Source organism: Siphateles boraxobius, unplaced genomic scaffold (genome assembly GCF_051911475.1).
Source record: "Siphateles boraxobius isolate OS27281-9 unplaced genomic scaffold, OSU_SipBor_1 48, whole genome shotgun sequence".
Classification (NCBI taxonomy): Eukaryota; Metazoa; Chordata; class Actinopteri; order Cypriniformes; family Leuciscidae; genus Siphateles; species Siphateles boraxobius.
Window position 1 is genome coordinate 203373 of NW_027509119.1, and position 18865 is coordinate 222237.

Sequence of the window (18865 nt, forward strand, 5' to 3'; positions counted from 1 at the left end):
GTTATTAAATCTACTAACAAATTAAATAAATAAAAAAATTGGACGAGTCTCCACGATCTGCTTCTGAAGAAATGTCGTAGTATCGCGTTACTGCGCTCATTCTATCAGTGCCAGTTCTGTTACATTCACGTCACATGTTAAAGCAGAGGTAGTTACACTCACGGGACACTGCCATTCACTAAAATTCATTATTTGCCTTAGCCTTGCCGGCTAAACATTTCATTCACATACACCCGAAGCTCACAGGCACTAAAAGCTTGTCAAACAGCGCCTGGATACTGGACTAAGTTATCTTTCTAACATGATCTTCAATGCTAAACCTGCTAATTATTCACATGAACATCTGGACAGTTTTACATTAATCATTCAGCTGTAATCTGAGCTAATAAATGTTTCTAATCAATATTCTTTGCTTTCCGAAAAACACACTGAAGGGAGGGAAGGCCGTCCTCGTGTGGCTGCTGTTAAGCGTGGCTTCCAGACCTTTATAAGCAAAGTGTGTCCTTGTGTGCCTGAGCCTTCGCAGGAGCGTCCACAAACTCGCGGACAGGAGCCGACGCCAGCCCAGCCAACAGACCGTGAGTCTCCAGTCATCATGCAGTGCTGTAGTCTAGAGTAAACTGAGATTTCTACACCCCTAGTTCTAGAAACAATTCAATATAGCAACAAGCCCCTGCTCCTACAGTTACGTTCATGAGAACATACTTGACTACTGAGAACATATTAGATCATCCCTTTTTTGCAGATTTGGACAGAGAATGAAGAAGAGAGAAGCCAAAAAAGTAAGTTTAATCAATTAAGGTCTTTAAATCAAAAAGACGATATTTGAGATAGAACAGACTCGGACCTGCCAACCTGTTCGCATTTTGACCTCAAAGTATGCTGGTACGATTTGTCACTCTAAACTGCAAACTGCGCAAAAGCCTGTTGCACGCGCTGTCCTCAAATCAAGCAACAGCAGAAGAAGAAGAGTTCGACCGATCACAGTGCTGGCTCATTCCCCAAATAGCAAGCCAGGATGATTGACAGATGCGTAAGGCTTATGATAGAAAAGAGACAGCGACACAGAATCCCGCTCGATCCCCCTTTCACTCCCGCCGTGTGACGGGTTTCTTCAGCGAGGACCGTACAGTCGTCTCGGTGCGTCCGGCTCCTCACGCTAAACAGGCTGGGGGAGATGTGTTGAAATATTGAGTTGAGTTAACTTAATCCTCTGCGTGATCACATGGATTGACTCTGTCATTTATAGTCACTCTGAACAATATAATCTAAATAAACTTGAAATCGCTATGGCTTTATGAAAGTGCTCAGACTTCTGGATGACTGACAACTGCGAGTCTGGAGAAACAAGCATTTATTTATTCATTCTCAGTGTTAAGAAATGTAGCATGAAGAAGGTGTAATGTTATTGTGTTAAAAATAACTAAAGTACCTAATTATGTTACATATTCATTTAGTATGAAAACTAGCGTGTTAATTACTTATGGATTTAAAAGTACCGTTGTCTCAGTGCTGCGCGATTTCTCTCACAAACACGACACAGAGAGAAGACGGGCTACTGTACGGCTAAAGTTTGTTCTTGCTTGTGTTTTTCTGTCAAAATATCAGAAAGCATCATATCAAGTAGGCCTATATAATGATAATAATTTTAACGATTTTTAAAAATGGAGAATACAAAACCCCTCATTATATAGGCATACTTGATATTCATTATAGAAAAAGTGATTCGTTTTGCTACTATTGGTCCTGTCTATTCATTGTCAACAGTTTTCTGTATATGTTTGTATTGGCTAACGTTTATTCAGCAAACGCGTGTCGTGTTTATAATGTGCAAGACGGCACAAATATAAAACCTTTTTCTGTGGGATTTAGTATCATATTTGGATATTGGAATAATAAATTAAATGGCCTATTAAATGAATCAGTTCTTCTGTTGTTGTTTTCTATGAGTTTCTTAATTTTAGACTTGACCAGCACACATTATGCAAATCAATATTAATCATGAATTAAAATAGTTTTGAGCCGTATTGAAACTTTAAACTTTCACTTTATTATAATGTAGTGTACATTATAATGTAGCCCATTCAGTGCGGTGCAAGTGAACTTTTTGATTTGGGTCAAATTCAAACAACGTTAGAAGTCAAAACTAGAATAATGAAGATAGGCGTGTGTTTGTGTGTCTTGCATTCTCAAAACTGTGAGAATATATGAGCCCACCCAAACCCCGTGTCCCGTCCCACTGATGCTACTCAGAAAAAATGTCAAGGTTGGCCGGTCTGCAGACTAATAAATAACTAGATTTGTTTAATAGATGAAATTATACACAACACACAACACAACACACAACAGCCAGTTCTTCAGTTGAGCAGTTTTAATGATTCTTAATATTTTAAACAATATTTAATTGTGTTACTGTGGCGAGCAGGACGAGGCGGAGATGAGCACCAGTCTCGAGTGTGTCACGGAGGAGCTACGGGAGCATTAAAGCAGGAGCGACGACAGTGAAGAACAGGAGAGGACCAGGCCTGGACATTCACATTACATTGAATCATTTAACAGACACTCTATGGTGGACACCCAGCTGAATGAAGAGGTTGTGATGAAGTGCTGGGTTGTCGGAGGGAGCGGAGGAGTCTCCACCGTGGGCCGGAGCTGCTGCCGTCCGCTTGATGGGGAGGAGCAGTGAATGAGGAAACCCGGAGAAGCCGTCGCTGTCCCGCAGGAGTGTGGAGCGTCACAGGCGGGGAGCGTGTGTGTGTGAGAGCAGGTCAGTCGAGCAATCATCACAGTTTATGCAAACACGCAGTCTATAGACACAGTAGTGAGATACAGTTTACAAACGCAGTCTATAGTTACAGTAGTGAGATACAGGTTACAAACACAGTCTATAGACACAGTAGTGAGATACAGTTTACAAACCCAGTCTATAGACACAGTAGTGAGATACAGTTTACAAACGCAGTCTATAGACAGTAGTGAGATACAGTTTACAAACCCAGTCTATAGACACAGTAGTGAGATACAGTTTACAAACCCAGTCTATAGACACAGTAATGAGATACAGGTTACAAACGCAGTCTATAGACACAGTAATGAGATACAGTTTACAAACATAGTCTATAGACACAGTAGTGAGATACAGTTTACAAACCCAGTCTATAGACACAGTAGTGAGATACAGTTTACAAACCCAGTCTATAGACACAGTAATGAGATACAGGTTACAAACGCAGTCTATAGACACAGTAATGAGATACAGTTTACAAACGCAGTCTATAGACACAGTAGTGAGATACAGTTTACAAACCCAGTCTATAGACACAGTAGTGAGATACAGTTTACAAACGCAGTCAATAGACACAGTAGTGAGATACAGGTTACAAACACAGTCTATAGACACAGTAGTGAGATACAGGTTACAAACACAGTCTATAGACACAGTAGTGACATACAGTTTACAAACACAGTCTATAGACACAGTAGTGAGATACAGGTTACAAACACAGTCTATAGTTACAGTAGTGAGATACAGTTTACAAATGCAGTCTATAGACACAGTAGTGAGATACAGTTTACAAACCCAGTCTATAGACACAGTAGTGAGATACAGTTTACAAACGCAGTCTATAGACACAGTAGTGAGATACAGGTTACAAACACAGTCTATAGACACAGTAATGAGATACAGTTTACAAACGCAGTCTATAGACACAGTAGTGAGATACAGGTTACAAACGCAGTCTATAGACACAGTAGTGAGATACAGTTTACAAATGCAGTCTATGGGCACAGTAGTGAGATACAGTTTACAAACGCAGTCTATAGACACAGTAGTGAGATACAGTTTATAAACGCTGTCTATAGACACAGTGAGATGCAGTTTACAAACGCAGTCTATAGACACAGTAGTGAGATACAGGTTACAAACGCAGTCTATAGACACAGTAGTGAGATACAGTTTACAAACGCAGTCTATAGACACAGTAGTGAGATACAGTTTATAAACGCAGTCTATAGACACAGTGAGATACAGTTTACAAACGCAGTCTATAGACACAGTAGTGAGATACAGGTTACAAACGCAGTCTAAAGACACAGTAGTGAGATACAGGTTACAAACGCTGTCTATAGACACAGTAGTGAGATACAGTTTATAAACGCAGTCTATAGACACAGTAGTGAGATACAGTTTATAAACGCAGTCTATAGACAGTAGTGAGATACAGTTTACAAACGCAGTCTATAGACACAGTAGTGAGATACAGGTTACAAACGCAGTCTATAGACACAGTAGTGAGATACAGTTTACAAACGCAGTCTATAAACACAGTAGTGAGATACAGGTTACAAACACAGTCTATAGACACAGTAGTGAGATACAGTTTATAAACGCAGTCTATAGACACAGTGAGATGCAGTTTACAAACGCAGTCTATAGACACAGTAGTGAGATACAGGTTACAAACGCAGTCTATAGACACAGTAGTGAGATACAGTTTACAAACGTAGTCTATAGACACAGTAGTGAGATACAGTTTATAAACGCAGTCTATAGACACAGTGAGATACAGTTTACAAATGCAGTCTATAGACACAGTAGTGAGATACAGGTTACAAACGCAGTCTATAGACACAGTAGTGAGATACAGTTTACAAACGCAGTCTATAGACACAGTAGTGAGATACAGTTTACAAACGTAGTCTATAGACACAGTAGTGAGATACAGTTTATAAACGCAGTCTATAGACACAGTGAGATACAGTTTACAAATGCAGTCTATAGACACAGTAGTGAGATGCAGGTTACAAACGCAGTCTATAGACACAGTAGTGAGATACAGTTTACAAACGCAGTCTATGGACACAGTAGTGAGATACAGTTTACAAATGCAGTCTATAGACACAGTAGTGAGATACAGTTTATAAACGCAGTCTATAGACACAGTAGTGAGATACAGTTTACAAACGCAGTCTATAGACACAGTAGTGAGATACAGTTTACAAACGCAGTCTATAGACACAGTAGTGAGATACAGGTTACAAACGCAGTCTATAGACACAGTAGTGAGATAGAGTTTACAAACGCAGTCTATAGACAGTAGTGAGATACAGGTTACAAACGCAGTCTATAGACACAGTAGTGAGATACAGGTTACAAACGCAGTCTATAGACACAGTAGTGAGATACACGTTACAAACGCAGTCTATAGACACAGTAGTGAGATACACGTTACAAACGCAGTCTATAGACACAGTAGTGAGATACAGTTTACAAACGCAGTCTATAGACAGTAGTGAGATACAGTTTACAAACGCAGTCTATAGACACAGTAGTGAGATACAGTTTACAAACGCAGTCTATAGACAGTAGTGAGATACAGGTTACAAACGCAGTCTATAGACACAGTAGTGAGATACAGGTTACAAACGCCGTCTATAGACACAGTAGTGACATACAGTTTACAAACACAGTCTATAGACACAGTAGTGAGATACAGTTTACAAACGCAGTCTATAGACACAGTAGTGAGATACAGTTTACAAACGCAGTCTATAGACGCAGTAGTGTGATACAGTTTACAAACGCAATCTATAGACACAGTAGTGAGATACACGTTACAAACGCAGTCTATAGACACAGTAGTGAGATACAGGTTACAAACGCCGTCTATAGACACAGTAGTGACATACAGTTTACAAACACAGTCTATAGACACAGTAGTGAGATACAGTTTACAAACGCAGTCTATAGACTCAGTAGTGAGATACAGTTTACAAACGCAGTCTATAGACACAGTAGTGAGATACAGTTTACAAACGCAGTCTATAGACAGTAGTGAGATACAGGTTACAAACGCAGTCTATAGACACAGTAGTGAGATATAGTTTACAAACGCAGTCTATAGACACAGTAGTGTGATACAGTTTACAAACGCAATCTATAGACACAGTAGTGAGATACACGTTACAAACGCAGTCTATAGACACAGTAGTGAGATACAGTTTACAAACGCAGTCTATAGACACAGTAGTGAGATACAGTTTACAAACACAGTCTATAGACACAGTAGTGAGATACAGGTTACAAACACAGTCTATAGACACAGTAGTGAGATACAGGTTTCGAGATACGCAGTCTCGAGATTCACAAAATAGGCAACATGGAGCCAATGTTGGATTACGCTCAGCCCAGAAGTAACCCAACAGATGCTGTCTGAGGACATTAATACAAGCCAAAACTCACATGTGTGCAGAAATAACAGTGGGACAGGATTACTGGGGGATTTCTCACTCAACTCAAGCTTGCTAACAGTATGAATGAGAACGTAAGAATGCAGATTTGTCATTTTAACTGAAATTAGGACTGGCGTTGCTTAAGACATTGTCGGTCAGTGTTTCTGTAAAAAAAAAAAAAAAAAAGAACAATAACACTGATAAGATTATAATACTACTACGAATTCTGCTACTAATAAGAATATAAACCGCACTAAGGATTAATGAACTGCCGGGTTCATGAATATTAATCGCTGCATTCGCTCAACTGATTTGCTGAAATCAAAACGATGAGATTGCCGTTTGCGCATTAGTTTCTTGCTCATAAAGGCTGAATAATTGAAATGAACTGCGTTATTTTTACAGGACAGTACAAATAATATCGTTCACATGTAGCACGTCAATGGACTACTTGCACAACTACGTCCGCGTTCTAGTTAGTACATATCGTGAGTTTCCGGTCACAGCGTTCAGCGAACCTCCACACATGCAGATTATTATCACTGTTTAATGGCTGCCATTGATTAAAACAGTGAATAATGAACAGTGAACTGTGCATTCTGAATAATAAATAGCCAAATATATTTATCCACTAAGCTGCGGCAGTCCTATATGCTCGTCTTCTCATGAACAGTTTTTTTCTCTTTCTGACATGTCATACCTGTTGGGTTTACATTTTTAAATGAAATTGAGTATTAAAAGGATTGCTTGTGTGCGCTGGAGTTTAATCCAGTCTTTTAAAATGGGGTGTCCGAGGTGCCTGTAACCATGTTAAATAGGCTAGGCTATTTAATCAATAACGCACACAGCGTATAGGAGAATGACAGTCAACTACTTGGAATATTATAGCATTTTGGGCATAAACATATAAATAGTGAAAAGATTGACATTGAAAAATGACACAGAATGGTTAAAATATTTAATCCCAATAAACAGATGTTGGTGGTTCGGACTGATGTTATTCCTCTGTTCTCACACACTTCAGCATCGTGGTCGCTAGTGTAGACGACCACAGTACATTGAAAGTAAACATAACCAGAAATAAGTGAGACGTACTATATCATTCAAATATTATAAAGTTGTTGTTGTAATTCGTGTCCAGGTGCAGGTCCACCATCTGATCTGGATACGGCCGGGATCCGGCTGACTTCGGTAACAGGGAAGGGACTGGTTGACCCTTCAGGACTGCGTTGTCGTCGTGTCCAGGCGAAAGTCCTTCATCAGATCTGGATACGGCCTGGATCCGGCGAACTGCGGCAAACCTCGGATAATCAGAGAGAGTAGTATTAGCGTAGACGCCATCCTTCTTATGATGTAACGGGCACATCAGGATTTATGGGGAGTGTTCCCGGTTCCGGCTGACCTAAACTATGCAGCCTAGCATTGAATTATACACACAAACACTCACTCAATCACACACACACACACACACACACACACACACACACACACACACAATCTGACACATACACACAAACACAGAATCTGACACACTCTCACACATACACTCACTCACTCATTCAATCTCTCACACACACACACACACACACACACACACTCACTCAATCTCACAGACACACACACACACACACACACACACTCACTCCCTCACTCATTCAATCTCTCACACACACACACACACACTCAATCTCACAGACACACACACTCACTCAATCTCTCTCACACACACACTCCCTTACTCTCTCTCAGACACTCACACACACACACACACACACTCACTCTCTCTCAAACACACACACTCTCTCACTCAATCTCACTCACTCAGGCCGATCTCGATTGCTCCTGTCTACCTCGCTGCTATGCTGGGTTGGCGTCTGTAGCTTCGTATATCTTTCCGTTTTGAATCATTATTTACTATCATTCCCTGTTGTTTATACTGCTAAAATATAACTTACTCAACATCACATATTAACTTTACATCGCTAGCTTCAATATAAATTGTTACTAGTACAACACGCTAGTAATTCGCTAGCCTGTTGGCGTGCCATCCGTGCGCTCTTTATTTGTTTATTTATTTATTTTATTTAGCTCGTGCCTTTTACAAATCCATCAAAGCTGTGGTAAGTAGTGATCAGTCAACAAACACGGTAAGTCATGTCTTCTTCTCCTCTTATTGTCACTTGCACTTAATGTAACATGTATAGCATAGCTTTCTCCGTCAGCACAGGATTTACATGTGATAAATGCAGGGAGATAGTCAGGCTGACGGAGAAGATTTCAGAACTAGAGACACGCATCCAGACTTTAATTGAGTTTAATTGTAAGACTGCAAGGGCTTTAGATACTGCTTTGTATGCGATTAGCTTAGAGAACACTGTACATTGTTCGGTTCCGGCTGAAGTAGAGCCCGTGCAGCAGGGCAACTGGGTGACGTGAGACGCTGTAGTCGCGGGACAAAACACCGCTCTTCCATTCCGATTACAACATTAAACAGGTTCTCCCCTCTCAGTGACACACCCACTGAAAATCCTGTTGTGCCCTGGTAATTGGCGATTCTATTACACGGAACCTGAAAATAGAGACACCAGCCACCATAGTCACATGTTTGCCGGGAGCCAGAGCGCCTGACATCAAAGCAAATTTTAAAGTGCTGGCTAATACTAATCGTAAATTCTCTAAGATTATTATTCACGTCGGCACTAATGATGTTAGACTTCGCCAGTTGGAGATCACTAAACTTAATGTTAAAGAGGTGTGTGAACTCGCAAGTACGATGTCAGGCACTGTAATTTGCTCTGGCCCCCTTCCTGTTTGCAGGAGTGATGAGATAGTTAGCAGATTGTCATCACTCAATGGCTGGTTGTCTAAGTGGTGTCCAGAAATAAAATAGGGTTTATAGACAATTGGAAACGTTTTTGGGGCAAACCTGACCTGTTGAAAAGAGATGGTATTCATCCCTCCTGGGATGGTGCCGCTCTTCTCTTTAGTAATATGGCACATAGTCTTAGAGCTCAAACATGACAATCTGGGGCTCAGGTCAGGACACAGACAAACTGGCTAAACCGACCGTCTGCCAGCTGTCTCACGTCACCAAGGTCAGATAAATCCCATCACATAGAGACTCTTTCAACTAGATATCATCATATAGAGACTGTGTCTGTTCCCCAAATTAGGAAATACAAAAAAGTTCCAAACCTATCTAAGGGTAAAAATTTAATTGATGTTCAACAAATAAAAAACAGAAATAACACAAATGAACAAATGATAAAGCTCGGGTTGCTAAATATTTGATGAATATTCTCACATCAAAAGTACTTATTGTTAATGATATGATTACAGACTATAACTTGGATGTTGCTGTGTTTGACAGAAACCTGTTCTAAAACCTAACGATTACATTACTTTAAATGAGTGCACCCCGCAAGATTACTGTTATAAACATGAACCTCGTCTGAAAGGCAAAGGGGGAGGTGTTGCTGTAATTTATAGTAATATTTTCAAAATTAGTCTAGTTTCAAGTATAATTCTTTTGAGGTGTTGGTGCTTAATGTAAAAATATCTAGTGTAAATGATAAATCCCGTTTGAGATTTGTGCTGGCTACTGTATACAGGCCACCAGGGCACCATACAGACTTTACCAAAGAACTTGCTGACTTTCTATCAGCGTTAGTACAGGCTTCAGAAAAAGCCCTAATTGTTGGTGATTTACATTCTTAACTCTATTGGAGTTGGGCAACACGTGTCAGGACCTACTCATTGTTGTAATCATACTCTAGATTTAATATTATCACATGGAATAGATGTTGATGCTGTTGAAATTCTGCAGCAGAGCGACGACATCTCAGATCATTATCTAGTCTTGTGTAAATTACATTTAGCCACGGCTGCAAAGCCGACTCCGTGTTATAAATATGTTAGAGCTATCACTTCTGCCACAAAAGATTGCTTTATTAATAATCTTCCTAATCAGTTTAATCTCCTCAGCATCCCAGATAGCTTAGAAGAACTCGATATTGCGACAAAAACTTTTAACTCTCTCTTTTCCAGCACTTTAGACACAGTTGCTCCGTTGCGCTTAAAGAAGATTAAAGAAAATAGTCCAACGCTGTGGTACAACGAGAACACTCAGGCCCTAAAGAGCGGCCAGAAAAATGGAGCGCAACTGGAAGAAAACAAAACTAGAGGTATTTCGGATTGCATGGAAGGAGAGCTCGATTGCTTACAGAGAGGCTTTAAAAGCTGCTAGATCTGCTTATTTTTCAACCCTATTAGAAGAAAATAAACATAATCCTAGGTATTTATTTGATAAAGTGGCTACACTAACGAAAAAAATAGCTTCAAGCCCAGAAGTTTCCAAGAAACACAGCAGTAATGACTTTATGAACTTCTTCACTTATAAGATTGATAATATTAGGGAGAAAATTATAACTATGCAACCGTCTACTACAGTATCGCATCAGGGAGTGCATTATAGTCTCACTGAGGAAAAATTTGATTCATTCATTGCTATAGGAGAGGAAGAATTTTCTAAACTCGTTAAATCATCTAAATCAACAACATGTATGTTAGACCCTATACCGACTAAACTACTGAAAGAGATGCTTCCAGAGGTCATAGATCCTCTTCTTAATATCATTAATTCGTCTTTGTCATTAGGATACGTACCAAAAAAAAAAAGTTTTAAGCTGGCTATGATTAAACCACTTGTTAAAAAAACGCAACTTGATCCTTAGGATTTAGTCAATTACAGGCCGACCTCGAATGTACCTTTTCTGTCAAAGATACAAGAAAAGGCAGTTTTTTCACAACTATGTTCCTTTTTAGTGCTTAGTGCTGCATTTACTCTTATCATCCGATCGTGGTTGTATCTCTCTATTAGTGCTACTCGATCTTAGTGCTGCATTTGACACTATCGACATAGCATAATGCTCAGTACTAGCACCGCTGCTGTTCACTCTGTACATGCTACCGTTAGGAGATATCATTAGGAAGCATGGCATTAGTTTTCACTGTTATGCTGATGATACTCAGCTCTATATTTCTTCACGCCCTGACGAAACTTACCAATTCACAAAATTAATGGAATGCCAGGCTGATATAAAAAATTGGATGACTAGTAATTTCCTACTACTAAATTCTGAAAAAAACAGAGATTCTAATTATTGGACAAAAAACATCCTCATGTAATAACCTAGAATACTGTCTAACACTTGATGGCTGCTCTGTCAAGTCTTCGTCGTCAGTTAGGAACCTGGGTGTGCTCTTTGATACCAATCTTTCATTTAAAAAGTCACGTGTCTAGTGTCTGTAAAACTGAATTTTTTCATCTTAAAAAAATATATCTAAATGACGTCATATGCTCTCAATGAAAAATGCAGAACAATTGGTTCATGCGTTCATGACACCAAGGCTAGATTATTGTAATGGTCTTATGGGTGGTTGCCCCGCACCTTTAATACATAAACTATAGTTGGTCCAAAACGCAGCCGCTAGAGTTCTTACCAGAACCAGGAAGTACGACCATATTAGCCCCATTCTGTCAACACTGCATTGGCTCCATATTAAACATTGTATACATTTTAAAATATTTCTGATGATTACTTACAAAGCACTAAATGGTTTAGCTCCCCAGTACTTGAGCGAGCTCTTAACGCATTATACTCCTTCACGTCTATTGCGATCTCAAAATTCTGGCCAGTTGATAATACCTAGAATATCTAAATCGACTGCTGGCGGTAGATCCTTTTTTCCTATTTAGCACCAAAACTTTGGAACAGTCTTCCTAACATTGTCCGGGAAGCAGACACAGTCTGTCAGTTCAAATCTAGACTAAAAACACATCTCTTTGGCCTAGCATACACATAACACACTATAGACTTCTATAATTCAATGTTAGGCTGCATAGTTTAGGTCAGCCGGAACCGGGAACACTCCCCATAAATCCTGATGTACTCGTTACATCATAAGAAGGATGGCGTCTACGCTAATGCTAGTCTCTCTGTTTATCCGAGGTTTGCCACAGTCCGCCGGATCCAGGCCGTATCCAGATCTGATGAAGGACCTTCGCCTGGACACGACGACAACGCAGTCCTGAAGTGTCAACCAGTCCCTTCCCTGTTACTGAAGTCAGCCGGATCCCGGCCGTATCCAGATCAGATGTTGGACCTGCACCTGGACCCATCCATGACACATCCTTCATCAGCCCTGTGAAGGCCTCATCGACACGACAGCCATCGGCACTGATCCTCAACAATCTAGTCTCCATATCGGCGTGATGACTCCGACTTCCAACCAGATGAACTGCATAATATAATGTTCTGATCCAATCTGACCTCTGACCTGTATTGCTGCTTGGATCATAAACCGACACTGTTTGCTTGTTGGCCAGAGGAGAACTGGCCCCCCGACTGAGCCTGGGTTCTCCCAAGGTTTTTTCTCCATTCTGTCACTGATGGAGTTTTGGTTCCTTGCCACTGTCGCCTTGGCTTTTGGCTTGCTTAGTTGGGGACATTTAATATTCGACAATATTATTGATCCGCCTCACTTAAGGTGGACGATGATGCAATTTTCTTCTAGAAACAAACTTTGTTCTATTATTTTATTTTCATGTTATCACTGTGAAGCTGCTTTGATACAATCTGTATTGTAAAAAGCGCTATATAAATAAAGGTGACTTGACACAATCAAACTCTTAGATATTATTAATATTATTAATAAATTAATTCATAGATAGATAGATTACAAAAATTAGATAGATAGATCAAATTAGTTAGATGATAGATAAGAAAGAAAGAAAGAAAGAAAGAAAGATGGTTTGTTAGTACCAAAGTGTAAAGAAGTTTTAAAAGCTTGAAGTTTGAAGGATTTCAGTTTGGTTGCAGTTTCAATTGTGTTGTTCATTTTTTGTTTGATTTTTATTTATCTCCAGTATTTCGCAGACGACAAGGAGGATAAAAAATAAAAATAATAAATAATTTCTAATTATAGACCGATTCCTAAATTACCAATTTTACCAATTTAGAGTTTTAGAAACTCTGGTTGGTGATCAGTTGAAGGACTATTTGGTTTCCAACCATATTTTGTCTGACTTACAGTCTGGGTTTCGAAGGCAGCACAACACTACTACTGCAACAGTGAAGGTCATTAATGAAATTATAAAATTAATAATAGATTTCCCCTTTGTATTATAAATCTACCTTTCATGGTAGCCTACTCTTCAACCGTGTTTGCAATATAACAGTCCTGTCATATGCTGCCTCTTTGGCTAGGCTATTTGATCAATCATATCTTAGTGATTATTCTCATCTCGAGAGAATCCTCACCCTCAGATGTCGTCTTCTCCAGAAAGGATCCTCCTGGTCTCGTTGGAAGAATGTGACTCGCACTCAATAACCCAAGATTCAGTCAAATGATTATAATAAATGTTTTAACAAAATTTATTAAAAGAATCAAATGAAAGAAATACTTGTTACAGGTTATAAGTACTAACAGATGTGTACTAACTAGGCTTTAGTGCTTCTTGCGGCCAATAACTGCTGGAGTATTGACTTGTTGGTTGCAAGGAAGAGCAAAGAATCTTCTCCAAGTTTCATTCATTATAGGCTCTTCCCAGGCCTTGCCTTTACATGTTACATAAGCATGAATACACAATGTGGGTTTAACAAACCTCTCATAAGCATTAGTAGGTAATGTGACTTAAAGGGACTATGTGTAGTTTTTTTAGGTATTTTATCTAAAATCAATATTTTTATTCATAAATATGTCCTCAATCATAAGGATTGCGTCTACGCTAATACTAGTCTCACTTCTCGGCGGACGGAGCAGTAACATGGCAGCCGACGGAGTAGCCTTTGAAGTCCTCCTCATGACTTCCCCACAACGGCTCTTTTAAGAGCCACTCACAAACCTGTAAAGAGCATGTCTTTCCAAAAACAGTTTTCCTCCATTATAATATTTAGTTTTTTTTTCCAGGTTGTCAGCCTCAGTTCCAGGCTGTAAGGTCCACAACATGCACATGTATTAAGTTTAAACTCTGACTAACCTTTACAAAATTACGGGTTTTCCATATTTTTTAATAAATAAATGGAGCCAGCCTCCAAAAGTAATGAACCTTTCTATTTTTTTTGTTGTTGGTTGTCTTTACATTACAATGATGTTTCATAATCTATATTTAGATATGGAATAAATAACATTAAATACTAAATTAATACATCTTGTATATTAAAAAACAAGTTATGCGATACAAGATTTGCTTTGTTGTGCATAGAACCACACCAGGCATTTAGTCAGATTGTGAAATAATTTATTAAGGGCAATTATATAAAAGAAATATGAACAGAAAAAAAAAAGAGAGTAAAAACAGGAATAAAAAGGACCTCGCTTGGAAGCTGGAAAAGCCCCAGGGAACAGGATGTCGGAGAAGAGGAAGGAGGGCATTCTGCGTTTCCTGCAGAGCCGGCTGCCTCTTTTTTTTTTTTACTACTCTGGGGGGCTCGTCTGTGGTTAGTGGGGTTGGGTGGGAGGTCGCGTCGGAGGTTGCGACAGGAGCGCAAGAAGTCGCTGCTCCACCTCCGACGGACCATCCGGTGACCTCTCACGGGGCCGCCGACGAGCTCTCCTCCTCTGTTGGCCTGTGAAAATAAAAAAATACAACACATGGTGCAATGAGAAGGCAGAAAGATGATACCGGATTTTCATTCTCACAGTGAAGGTTTAAAAATTGCATTTAAACGACAAAATTGTCTAGATATAGTGAGAATAATATCTGTGCCTGTGTGAGTGACAGACAGTGCTTAAATGCAAGTGTGATATTGTTTTGAACTTCCTTTAACATATATTAAGTAATTAAAGTTATACTTCAGACACATACATAGATAAACATTCAAATGAACAGTAGTTAAAATGTATGCAGATGATTAGTTGCATAGACTGCAATGGATTTGTGTCTGCATTCACAAACGTGCACGTAACATGTTGAAATATTGTTTGTACTATTGCCTTCACACACCTCTAGGTTCAGCAGCGGGACTGAGGGACCAGGGACTGGGGAGACAGCAGCAGAAGAGGGGGTTCTTTAACCATCCTCACTCTGATATGGATCGGTCAAGACAATATTAAATGTTAATACGACACATTGGTAACAATACTCTATAGATTAGATTTTTTCATCTGTAAACATGACAACATATGCCTTGTAATGTGTCTATATTAGAAACACACCTGTCACTGTCTCCCCTGATTGTTCGGGGTGTCCCTGGTCCTCGAGGTGGTTGTCCGGGCCTCGACGCCCCTCCATGTTACATGTCGTTTCTCGTGGAGTGACGAAGGGGTCGAGGAATCCCAAGATCTGAGAAAACTTCCACCTCTTCCCAGACCCTGCTGCTGACCCACTCCTCTTCTCCATCTCCTTCCTCTTCTCCTTCAGGTACGTGCACGTGTCCCTGAGGCTTTTCCACTTTTTATGGCAGACATCCTCTGAATAAACACATTATCTTGTTAGTGAAAAGTAGTTGTATATTGTAACTGATTAGTAACGTTAGGTCAATAACGTGACTCAAAAGTGAAATTTGTATATCTTACAACTTACCAGGTTGTACAATCTCCTCACTAATCTTCTTCCAAGCAGGTCCTTTTTGTTCCTGTCTTTATAAAAGTATGAACTTGAGTCAAATAACTCCGGGCGACCACTCACAGCTAAAATTAGTTTCTCCTCCATTTGGAATGAATGACTTTCGAGTAGTTTGTTATGCTATGTCACTTTATGCCATGTCACTTTATGCCACGTGAAGCAAGCAGGCTCCTGATTGATTAAAGGCTGATTTATACTTCTGCGTCGGACCTACGCCGGAGCCTCTACGCCGTAGCCTTCGCTTTGGTTTTAATTTATACTTCTGCGTCGTTGTCCGCGTTGACGCACGCAGAGGGAGCATGTGAAACCCGAGGAAGCGGTTTGAGCAGACCAATCACAGCGCTTGCGTCCGCGTAGAATAGACGCGTTGTTACATTTTTGGAGAGGTGCACGTCAGGGTACGCCGGAGGGTACGCACGCTACGCACAGCCTACGGCGTAGCTACGGCGTAAGTTCGACGCAGAAGTATAAATTGGGCTTAACGCGGCGCGAATTGACGCAGAAGTTCAGATTTTCAACTCGGGCGGCAGATGCGAATTCGCGTCAAACGCGTGAATGCACAAATAGCACTAAAGCATTCGTGCATAACGCGCCAGACGCGCCAGACGCGCCAGACGCTTAATTCGCGCCAGACGCTTAATTCGCGCCATTCGTTCGAAATTGACGCGCGAATGAGGCGTATTCGCGTCTGCCGCGCCGTGCTCTACGCCTCATTCGCGCCGCAGGAATTTTTTACGCGCGTAACGCCACTTTGCATTGACTTAACAATGAAATCACTCGCGCCTGATGCTCTATTCGCGTCAGGTCTGAACGCATCAGTACACCGTGTCCTAACTACACGCGACGCGATACAATTCCAGCGAAAATTCCAGCGACAGCAAGTCTGTCTGTCCACACTAGACGCGACGCGACTGTGAGACGCGACACGTCAATCAAAAATCACAGCCATTCAGAACAGCGTGTGGGCGCCTCTCTGTGAAAGCGCACTGCTGGCCCGCACTCGCATTGGAAATGGGTAAGGACATAATCAAATCAAGAAATAACATTTTTAAAAATCAAAACATTAACAAAATATACTCATTGACTAATTTTGTTATGAAGTACAGTTGTATGTTTGCATAAAATTCAGTTTGAATGCTATATTATATGCTTTCAAAATCTGAGGTAAATTATCCATTATCGCTTGTGGCACAGTGATCTATTTTTAACTAAAAATAAATAATGTGTACTCATAACCAGTGTAATTTCTTCATATGACAATCAGTGTATTCGATCTTGTTCATAGGGAAATTCAATGAGATCTCTGTTTGGGCGGATCTGTCAGCTGCGACGTCGCAGAAATAGGAACCGTTTCTAAATTAGAAACTTCGCGTGTCGCCGTCGCGTCTGGTTAGGACAAAAACTCTGATTTACGGTACTGATCCACTTGTCCGACACGACTGAAGCGTGGTGTCGCACGCCTCTCCACATTTGTAAGTTGATGGGGGTTCCTCAAGTTTACCGCTATGGGCGTGGTTTTGACCCAGCGGCCAGTCTAGAACAAAGGCCCCTCGAGAGACTACTTCTATTGGATAGACGCGTCACGTTTGACGGATTCATTTGCATAAAGATGGGCATCGGCCAGCTTTTTGACGCGCAGCATTTTTCCAAATGAAGCGCCGCCTTCCCGGGATGCTTTGCGGGCGCGTTAAAGTCGCGTGACGTCACCCATAGGAATAAAGTGGAGTGCGGTGGGACTGAAGTGTCGCACGGACAAGTGGATCAGTACCGTAACATGGAAAAGATACCTTTTATCGCGTGTCGCGGCGTCGCGTCGCGTGCAGTTAGGACACGGTGTTACGGTGTTTACAATTGTATATACACAATTAAAAATATATTTTTTTCCAAAGTAAGTGTTGTAGTACTACCATCAAGACAGCAGTGACGTCTGAACTGAATTTGGCAACAATGCAGTGTATTACAGTGAAGTTATTGAATATTTTCCATAAATATAAATCATATAAATTATGCAAAAATATTTTTCCCCAAAATAAGTGTTGTAGTATAACCATCAGGACAGCAGTGGTGTGTAAACTGAATTTGGTAACACTATAGTGTGTGACAATGAAGTTATTGACTGTTTTCGTAGCTTTTCGGGTTTTGCACTTTGCAGACGGTCCCTTCGGATCTATCTCTCAACCGCCTGCACATAGAGATGTATTTTATCCACTGCGAAGGAAAGCTCGTTTCGAGGAAAATTAGGTTGTAGCTGCTTGACTACGTTACTACGATTAAAAAGAGGTGACATTTGTGTATTAACAACGTTTAGCTGAGGAGTTATTGACCCGGGAAGTTCGAATCTGTGAATTTATTGCCAACTTTACTCAAGTTCAGTGCTTCACAAAGCTTCATTTCACAATCACTAACTTTAAGCACCTTGAACGAATCCTGTCTAACCTTTTAATAAGGGGTCTGATTCTAAGGCAAATTAGCGGAGTCTTCTGTCATGACCTTCGCTCCATCCATTAACGATAACTTTAAACCGCAGCGCTATTTAAATGATGTTTTATTAACAAAGTTCGGGAGGAGCACGTTCAGATAATTAAACCTAATTAAACACATTTGGAGCACATTCAGGTAATCAACAGTGGCGATTCTAGCCTAGGGGTGGCCACCCCTGAAAGCTCATTGGCCACCCCTGTGGCCACCCCAGATCTGATAGGTAGTTGGTCAAGTTCGTCAACACAAGAAACAAGAGAAATGCTGTCAATCAATGATGACAGCTGATCAACTGATTTAGGGCCAGTTTTACATTTTAACTAACACAGTAATGTTCGTACTGAGGCTGTGAGAGCTGATTTCTGCTCAGCGGACGTTTGGCCATGCAGGTCAGGTGACCCATGATGAGATGAGCGCGCTGGCTGCTGCTGCTCCGTGAAACAGGAGGACGGTCACAGTTAACAGCAACAATACAACAACGATAAAAACGCTGGAATCTGTAGATTGAGAGGTATGGTAATTTAA

General features: G+C 40.5%; 1 protein-coding gene and 1 long non-coding RNA gene across 2 annotated transcripts in view; one reads left to right on the forward strand and one right to left on the reverse strand.

Moving 5' to 3' along the window:
* The window catches only part of LOC143710574 (NACHT, LRR and PYD domains-containing protein 12-like), a 156372-nt gene that overhangs the window by 74644 nt on the left and 62863 nt on the right, over window positions 1-18865 (reverse strand). The gene's annotated exons all lie outside the window — the stretch shown is intronic.
* On the forward strand, window positions 703-7482 carry LOC143710612 (uncharacterized). Its single transcript, XR_013194604.1, has 3 exons — window positions 703-782; window positions 2426-2767; window positions 7376-7482. It is a non-coding gene; the product is annotated as an uncharacterized LOC143710612 (long non-coding RNA).